The following is a 10,375-nucleotide window of genomic DNA, read 5'->3' on the forward strand; positions in this document are numbered from 1 at the left end:
CTTATAGAGAAAATAGTTATGAATGATATATAATACACTCACCTGCAATGCCGATTTCTCAAAAGTGTCTCTTAAATTGTTGTTACCATCCAAAATTTTATATGAAGAGTTATTCCAGCATGGATATTAATACATATTCATTCATGCTTGACTTATGTTTTATATTAAATGTTAAATGTAAATATTACATGTTTAATGGATGTGATGATGATAATAAAAATAAAAATAATAATAATAATTTATTTATGTATACATCTTTACATTTAAATACTTTTTAAATTATTTTATATTTTTATATTTAGATTTTTGATTATAATTGACTTTTATTATTAAATATTTAAAATGAATTATATATGTGTAATATAAAATATAAATAGAAAATATGCATATAAATATCGTTTTATTACTTTTATTTATTGTATATTTATCTTATATTATTCTATTTTTATCTAATTTCATGTCTATATATTTTAGATTGAAAATGTATATGAATTGATTTATTTTTATATACGTATATTTTTATATGATTAAAATATTAAAATAAATAATATTTAAAACATATATTGTAAATATACAAAATAATAAAACAATTGTCATAAATTTGAAATATACTGTATGTAGTCAGACAGTCATTTAAATTTATTTATAATTTTTATTAATTTGTGTAATTTATATACTTATACATTCTTTTATATTGTTGATAGAATTTATTGTATTATATATTTTAGATTTAAAATGTGTATATGTATATTATTTATTTTAAGATATGTGCATTTTATTAATTTAAAACATTTAAAATATTAAAATATTTACAAAATTTCATATAGAAAATGTATAAGAAACATACACAAAGATATAACATAAAATATTGTCATAAATGTGAAGTGTACTGTATGCAGAAGGCAGACGAAAGAAGATGTGTTGTTGATGGCTGCAGCTCCTGTGTGTCACGTTTCCTCAATATTTCCTCTCGGTCGTGATGAGACGCGGCGATCGATGCGGATGCTGTGTGTTATTCAGACTCTGGCTGGAAACAGCTGATGTTATCGCTCGCTCCGCTGACCTGTACTTAGCACTTATTGGATCGTATATTTCAGCAGACAGACAGATATTGTGCGTCTGTCTGCGGCGCGTGACTGATGTGGATCTGAGCAGCGATCGCTCACGCTGGAGTTCAGACTCAATCATCTGGACCAGAGCGACTTTACAGAGAGATGGCAGCAGAAAATCCTGCACATAATGCTTGATTAACCCGGTTCTAGTGTAAGAAGTGGAAGACCAAAACTGTATAGCCGTTGATAAATTATTTATATATATATATATATATATATACACATACACATACACATACATATATCTATTGAATCCTATTTTATTTGCCTGTTTTTAATTTTATTATATTTTTATCTCATTTTATTTTTTATTTTGTTTTGCTTTTTATTTTGTTATTATTTTCATTTAATTATTTTTATTTAAATGTATTTCATTATTGTATATTAATTTTATTGTTTAATCTTTATTTATTTATACTATTTTATTTGTTATATAAATTGTCTTCTTCTTTATTTTAAATTAATTTTAATATTATGTTTTATTACATTATCTTAAATACATTAACTGTTTCCTTTTCCTTTTAATGGTATTTTTAAAATTTTATTTAAATTTAAATTTTATTTTTTATTGTTTTACATTTTAATGTTTGTTTTATACTGCTTTTATTATTTTTATTTTATTTTGTTTTATTTTTTTTATGATCAATTTTCTTCTTTTGTATTTGCTCTTTTATTTCATTTAATCTTATTTTATTTTTTACGAAGTCTATTTTTCATTTAATTTAATTTTTAAATTTTATTTAAATTTTATTATATTGATTTAATTTGTAATGTTTATTTTATACTGATTTTATTTTGGTTTTATGATCAATTTTCTTCTTTTATAATCGCTCTTTTATTTCATTTAATCTTATTTTATTTTTTATTAAGTCTTTTTAATTTAATTTAAAGTATTTTTAATTTTATTATATTTTTAATATTTGCTGTTTTATGAAGTTTATTTTAAATTAATTAAATTTTTTAATATTTGCTGTTTAATCTTATTTTTGTTTTATTTTCTAATGTTCTTCTTTTTATTTTCTTCTTATTATATTTTATTTTATTTTAATGTTATTATTTTTATTTCATTGTCTTTTTTATTTGTTCTGTTTGTTTTTCCTAATTACATTATTGTATCTTATTACTGAATTTGTTCATTTGAAGTATTTTATATTATTTGAATCTTATCTTATTTACCCGATTTTTTTTTTTTTTTTTTTTTTACATTTTCTTCTTTTGTACTTTAAAAAAAATATTTTAATATTATTACTTCATTTTTTTATTTTATTTATTTTTTTATCTTAATTGAATTTTTTTCTCGAGTAACTATTTGATGCAAGCGAGCATTAATAGCATGGGAAGCTCCATACTGATAGCTAGTACACATTAACGGTCAGAATAAAATGTAAAAACAAATATGTTTACTGAATGTGCATTTACTGGCTTTCAAAAGTAAACACACATCCAATAAACATATTTATTTTTGCCACATTTTCTCACACACAGGACTGACCCCCTACTGCTGCTTTCTTGGACGGCGAACGCATCGGTTCTCCTGCGGCGAGCGTCGCATTAAACGCTAATGACCCCACATTATCGACTGCAATAATCCACAAAGCTGAAACGAGCGTGTGTCGTCTGTCCGTAGGGCTGAATATTAATAGTTTCATCCAGACGATCGCCGCAGGGAGAACGTGACCTGAACAACCCTCTAGAGACACTCAAGACTGGAAAATCCGGCCTGAAAAGCCACCCAATGGAGTTAACTAACATTATTTATATTATTAAGAAACACTTCAGCTCACTTTCACCAAATGAGGTGCGTTTGAGGTTTGAGGTAGGCAGTTCACTAGCTTTTGTCATTAATTAGGACTCTGAATATTTTAGTTTTATTCATATTTATATTTTTTGTTTTATTTTACAATTTTCTTCTTTTGTATACTTTGTAATTTTTATTTTAATTTAATGTTATTTTTATTTAACGTATATATCATTTATTAATCATAGTTTTATTATATTATTTTGTCTTATTTTATTTTTTTGTATTTTTATAATATTATTTTTATTTCATTATTATTATTATTTTTTTTTTACTTTCTATTTTTATTTCATTTTTCTTTGTTCATTTTTTATTATTATTTAGTATTGTTTTTATATTTATCAATCGTATTATTTAATCTTATTTATTCTACTTTTTTTTTTTTTTTTTTAAGTTTTCTTCTTTTGTACTTTTTATTTGGTACAATTATCCAAGTCCAGTTCTGTCAGCACATCATTAATTTGGACTTTGAATATTTATATATTATTATATTATTTTCTATTTAAATATTTTGAGTATATATAATTTTATTTGATATATTTTAAATGTTTTATCATATTATTTATCATTAATTTTCTTCTATTTATATTTTATTTTTGTTGTTTTTTTTATAAACCACTTTCTTGTGTATGAACCTCGATTTAAACCTTTTTAGATGGTGAAGGCTGCCATTTTTGCACCTTGTTTTTGTTTATTTTATTTAATCCATTTTTTTTGTTTGTTTTTATTTCATTTGTATTTTTTTTTCTTCAGTTTTCTTCTTTTCTAAAATTTTTAATACAGCACTTTCTTGTGTACAAACCTTAATTTAAAATAGTTGAAAACCGACTTGATCGGTGTAACCGAGAAAAAACAACCAAAAGTTTTAGTTTTTTTGTGAGTTGTATTTGAGGTCTAGTTAGGTTTTGTAACAAAAACGTCTCTTGTTTTTCATTCATCTTTGGTATTTTTCTTTCGGACTTATAACAGCGTGAGTCTGGTTCTGTGAGGCCATCATTAATCAGGCCTGTGGAAGTGTCGTTAATTCACACGTGGCAGTATAAACTCACTCTTACTACACCCTCATGCGTGATTACGGAGCTCATTTGAACAGATTAAGTGTTTCTTCCACCATGTGGCTTTGGGACCACAAACACTCTGCTCACAATAGAGGAAGTGTGTTTTTGCGAGGTGAGGAGCCGTGTGTTGCTTTAGTCTCTCTGGCAGGAGTCCTGACGAACCTTCGTCAACATCTGACACCAGATCTCCTGCTCCTCCTGAGCTCATTGTGTTTTCACATCAGAGTTTTGGCTAGCAAAATCTTTTCCTCAAATACACTTCAATTACGGCTAACAATGCCATTGCTAATGTTGTTTCATGCTGCCGTAGCAGCACTAGTTGCTTTAAATCACTGTATTAGTGTATCACAATCAAGTTAAGCCCAATACTGCATTATTTCTCAATAATTATTCTTTTTCGCTAGAAAAATGTCAGTATTTTGTTGATGTTGCTAATTCACACATCTTTAGCAGTGCTAATTGTGTTAAATCAGTTCATTAGCGTATCGCAATCCAGCTGAATACCACACTGTTATTTTTCAGTAGATAATCTCTTCTACGGAAATTTGCAAAAAAGGCTAATGTTGCTTTGTAGCTATAGCAGCACTAGTTGCGTTAAATTGCTGCATTAGTGTATTGTAATAAAGACAAGTCTCATTCCACATTATTTCACCATAAATATTCTTTTTCACTAGAAAAATTAGTAAAAACAAATGCTGATGTTCATGCAGCTGTACTAGCACTAGTTGCGTTAAATCGTCATTTTAGTGTATCGCAATCAAGTTTAGTCCCATGCTACATGATTTCACTACAAATATTCACTAGAAAATATGCAAAAATACAGATGTTGCGAATTCATGCAGCTGTAGCAGTGCTCTTTGCATTAAATCAAAGTATTAGTGTATTACAATCCAGACAGGTCCCGTATTTTTCACTAGATATTCTCTATTACAAGGAAAATTTGCAAAAACAGGCTAATGTTGTTCATTTCTTGTAGCTGTAGCAGTGCTAGTTGCGTTAAATTGCTGCATTAGTGTATCGCAATCAAGTCGAATCTCGTGCTACATTATTTCGCATAAACATTCTTTTTCACAAGGAAAATGTGCAAAACTGCTGACGTTCCAAATTCATGCAGCTGTAATAGAGCTAGTTGTGTTAAATCAAAATATCATCATACATTATATCACAGAAAATATTTTTTTCAATAAGAAAATATCAACATTTTGTTAATGTTGCTAATTCACACACCTGTAGCAGCGTTTTTCTAAAGCAGCATATTAGCATAGGCAAGACAAGGCAAGTTTATTTATATAGCACATTTCATACACAGTGGTAATTCAAAGTGCTTTACATAAAAGGAAGTGAAAAAGTCATTAAAAAAAAGTCACAACAATAAAAACAAGGAATTTAAAAAAATAATAATAAAAACGAGATATAAAAATTTATTTAAAAAGAATTTAAAACAGTTAAGAATAGAAAATGATTATACATAGTGCAATCAGTTCGGACATAGCACAGTGCTCATTTGACAAATGCACAGCTAAACAGATGAGTTTTGAGTCTGGATTTAAATGTGGCTAATGTTTTAGCACATCTGATCTCTTCTGGAAGCTGGTTCCAACTGCGGGCAGCATAATAGCTAAAAGCGGACTCCCCTTGTTTTGTGTGAACCCTTGGTATTTCTAACTGACTCGATCCTAATGATCTGTTAGGTTTATATTCAGTGAGCATATCTGTAATGTATTTAGGTCCTAGGCCATTGAGTGATTTGTAAATGAGTAAAAGTACTTTAAAATCAATCCTAAATGTAACTGGAAGCCAGTGTAAGGACCTGAGGACTGGTGTAATATGCTCAAATTTTCTGGTTCTAGTCAGAATCCTGGCAGCAGCGTTCTGGATGAGCTGCAGCTCTCTAATGGTCTTCTTTGGAAGGCCAGTGAGGAGACCATTACAATAATCCACCCTGCTGGTGATAAAGGCATGAACAAGTTTCTCCAAGTCTTGACTGGACACAAAACATCTAATTCTTGCAATGTTTTTGAGATGATAGTATGCTGATTTAGTTACTGATTTGACATGACTATTAAAACTAAGGTCTGTCTCCAGAATCACCCCAAGATTTTTGACTTAATTTTTAGTTGTTTGACCCCTAGAGTCAAGGTATGCATTCACCTTGAGAACTTCATTTTTTGTTTCCAAATGCAATGACTTCAGTTTTCTCCTTGTTTAACTGAAGAAAGTTCTGGCACATCCAACAGATTATTTCATCAATGCATTGGCAGACGGAGTCAATGGGGCTGTAGTCATTTGGAGATAAGGCTAGGTAAATCTGGGTATCGTCAGCATAGCTGTGATAGGCAATTTGGTTCTTTCTCATTATTTGACTTAGTGGGAGCAAATACAGGCTAAACAAGAGCGGTGCAAGAATTGAGCCTTGTGGGACTCTGCATGTCATGGACGTCCACTTAGACTTATGCTCTCCTATACTCACAGAATAACCTCTCCCTTCTAAGTATGACCTGAACCATTTGAGTACCATCCCAGAAAGGCCGACCCGATTTTCAAGTCTCTCTAGAAGTATGTTATGATATACAGTATATGCATATGCATATAACAATCCAATCGAGTCCCACATTATTTTTCAGTAGATAATCTCCAGTCAAGCCCCATCATACATTATTTTGCAATAATTTCTTTTTTTTTCACTTTGAAAATACATAAAAATGCTAATGTTGCAAATTCATGCAGCTGTAGCAGTGCTAGTTGCGTTAAATTTAAGTATTATCATATCGCAATCCATTCAAGGGTCATGCTGCATTATTTTGCAGTAAATATTGTTTTTGTGCTCAAATGTCGATATGTTGTTGCTAATGTTGCTAATTCATGCTGTTGTAGCAGCACTAGTTGCATTAAATCAGCATATTTGCGTATCGCAATCCAGTCGAGTCCCATCCTACGTTATTTCACAGTAATTATGCAGCGGTGACAGTGCTAGTTGCACTAAATCGCCACATTAGCATACATATGATAATCCAGTTGAGTCCCATCATACTGTACATTATTTCTCATTAATTATTCTTTTTGTACTTGGAAATGTCAAGATGTTGTTGCTAATGTCACAAATTCAGCTGTAACAGTGCTAGTTATGTTAAATTGGAGCATTAGCGTACGACAATCCAGTCCAGTACCATCCCACATTATGTTTCAGTAAATACTGTTTTTTAAAACGAAAATGTCAAAATTGTGTTACAAATTTTTTAAAATTCATGCTGCTGTAGCAGTGCTAGTTGCGTTAAATTAGCATATTAGCAATCCAATTGAGTCCCATCCTACAATTACTCTCAGTAAATATTATTTTTTGCTAAGAAAATGTCAATTTACTTCAACATTCTGCAGTAGCAGCACTAGTTGTGCTAAATCAGCAAATGACAAATCAAAAATGAGCAAACAATAATCCAGTCGAGTCTCACCGAACGTTATTTCTCAGTCAATATTCTTTCACTACAAAAATGTCAATGCCGTTAGCATTAGTTGCGATAAAATTGTGTTTTATCGTATCGCAATCCAGTCAACTTTCATCCTACATTAGAAGTTGTCAATATCTCAACAAGTTTTAGTATCCTACAGTAGCAGCATTAGTTGCGCTAAGTCATCTGCGATATCTTTACGTTATCCTCGTCTTTCAGTTTTGTTTGTATGACAGCTGTTCTTTCCTTACCATTGTCTGTCTGCCTCCAATACAGTAATGACCTAAGCATTCGCTAAACCTGCATTAGCCAGCTAATACTCATCTAGCAAAAGTATTCACCCCCACGCAATTAAATGTTAACTTCCGTTTGGATTCCTGTAGTGCAGACAAGCACATGAACAATTTGGGACGGTACAAAGCGATCCGCTGGCAGCAAGACGCCGTCTGAACTGGGGCTACATGGCAGTTAGCCTGTAAATACACCATGACTAATGCGCACGTAATGGAAAGCAAATCTGTTGTTGCACGAGATTATCCCACAACCTGGGTTCAGCGGGATGCCGGGCCAACAAACGCCAACCTCACGCTGAGAGGAGAATATCTGTGACCAATCCACTGAGTATCTGTGACTTGTTGTCTTTAGCCCCAATTACGAGCGTTGGCCAGATATTTTCAATATTCATTTCCCACTCTTGCATGGCGGTGGCGGCAGTCGTCATGGAGCCGTTCTCTGGAGAGCCAAACAGGAGGCGAGACGCAGATGGTGCCATCTTATCTGCTCTCACTACCCAAACACCATCTTGAGAGACATCCACTTGATTTCTCCTTCCTTTCTCTTGGCAGTACGAGATCAAGACATACTGTATCTCTGTTTTCAGGTGGAGGGGAGGAAATGTTCACGGTGAATAATTGGGCAAAACTAAACAGTCCACAATATATGTATACAAATCTTGTGTAAGATTTGAAATATATTATATTAAATATATTATATTTTAATTAAATAATAATTAAATATATTATATTAAATATACAAATTTCAATATTTTAATAAATCTAATAATTGCATAAAGTATAAGAAGATTGTTTTCAAAGACTATATCTTATATTAAGTTTATTTTTCTTTCCACTTTTGCTAATTTCTTTTTATGCTTAAGACAAAAAGCAACAATTTGCCAGTGGACTAAATTACATGCTTATTTTCTAAAAACAATATTTTGCTTCAAGTATACATGTCTTGTTTTAACAATGTTTAGGTGATTTTAAAATACTTTTGGATTACTTTGCATTTAAGATAAATCAGCATAATTTAAAATCAGTACAATATTAAATGAATTAAATGTAGGTTTATTCAGTTTTTTTTATTGTTAAGTTTTTAATTCATTAATATATATATATATATATTTATATATATATATATATATATATATATATATATATATATATATATATTGTCTACTGTGTTACTAATTTATTTTTATATTGTGTACCATTATAAGTTGTATTATTAATTCAGAAATTCATAATTATCAGAAATTTTAAAAATGAAAAATTAAATAAAAATAAAAATAAACCAAGCTTATTTTACTTTATGCAATATATAAGTGTGATTTATTTTGTTACTAATTCATGGTACTATGTACCATACTGTTGCATATTTAATTCAGCAACTTATTATTATCATAATTTAAAATAATTATTTTAAAAAAATCATAAGGAACATAAGCTTCATTTACTTTGTTACTAATTTGTTATATTATTGAACATATTGTGTTGCATGCTTAATTCAGCAATTTATTATTATCAGAAATAAATCAAAAGTAATCAAAAAACGTTTCATGATTAAAACAGGCTTAATTTACTTTATGCAATATATAATTGCTTATTTTGTGTTACTAACTTATTTATTATACTATGTACCTGTATGCATAATGTTAATGCAGCAATTTATTAATATCAGAAAAAAAAAAAAAAAGATTTAATTTAATTCATGCAGTATATAATTGCTTATTGGTCATTAATTTTGGTATGAAATGTAAATATTCTTGTCAGGTTTTGTGTTCCTAATTATGCTTCCCACTGGCATTTGATTTATATTTCTCTCTTCTTCTTTGTGAAGTGAATTTGCAGCATGTTGTTCTTCTTGAATCTCTCAATGATTTTCCAGAGTACAAATTGAGATCTCCTGTGTGATGAATGGAGTTGTCTGGATAATGAACGCAGGTGTCTCGACAACTTCCATTGTCCCGTTCAGAGGAAAGAGAAGGTTTCAGTTACGTATCACATGACTTTGTTTTTGTCAACCAAAGCCTGTACAATAGAACGTAAGTGAATAGCTTTCACTTAAAGTGACTTTCATTTAAAACATTTATTCATCGTGTTCACGCCTACCTGACAATTAAAGAACAAAAAGAGACGTTCAGCTCCTGAACTATAATGAACAAGCTCAAATCCAACTAGTACATTTAAATAAAGCTTATTCTTTCCAAGCACCATGGGTTCTTTAAAGTGCCAAAACATTCAAATGTTCTTTGAGGAACCAACACAAATCTCAGATCTCATTTACATCCAATCAAACATGGCGTACGAAGGGTTGATGTCAATCACAATGGGATTATTTTTTGAAATTACAGGAATAATAACATTCAAGTCTGGTCTTTCCGCTAAACATCTCTCTTTGTGTTTCTTCCAGAGTTTTTTTTAAGGCTAATTAAACTTTCTTCATATCAATATTTGGGGTTCTTTAAAGCACCATAATGTAAAAAATAAAAGTACTCGTGGAATCAACGCAACTCTCAAACTTCATTTACATCCAATCAAACATGGCGTGGCAAAGGTTGACATCAATCACAATGGGATTATTTCACGAAATGACAAAAATGATGTACATTTCAGTCTGTTCCCTCTGTTAAACATGTTTCTTCCAAAAGAAAGAACATCAAACTGGTTTGAAACAACTTGA

Source organism: Onychostoma macrolepis, chromosome 22, assembly GCF_012432095.1.
Source record: "Onychostoma macrolepis isolate SWU-2019 chromosome 22, ASM1243209v1, whole genome shotgun sequence".
NCBI lineage: Eukaryota > Metazoa > Chordata > Actinopteri > Cypriniformes > Cyprinidae > Onychostoma > Onychostoma macrolepis.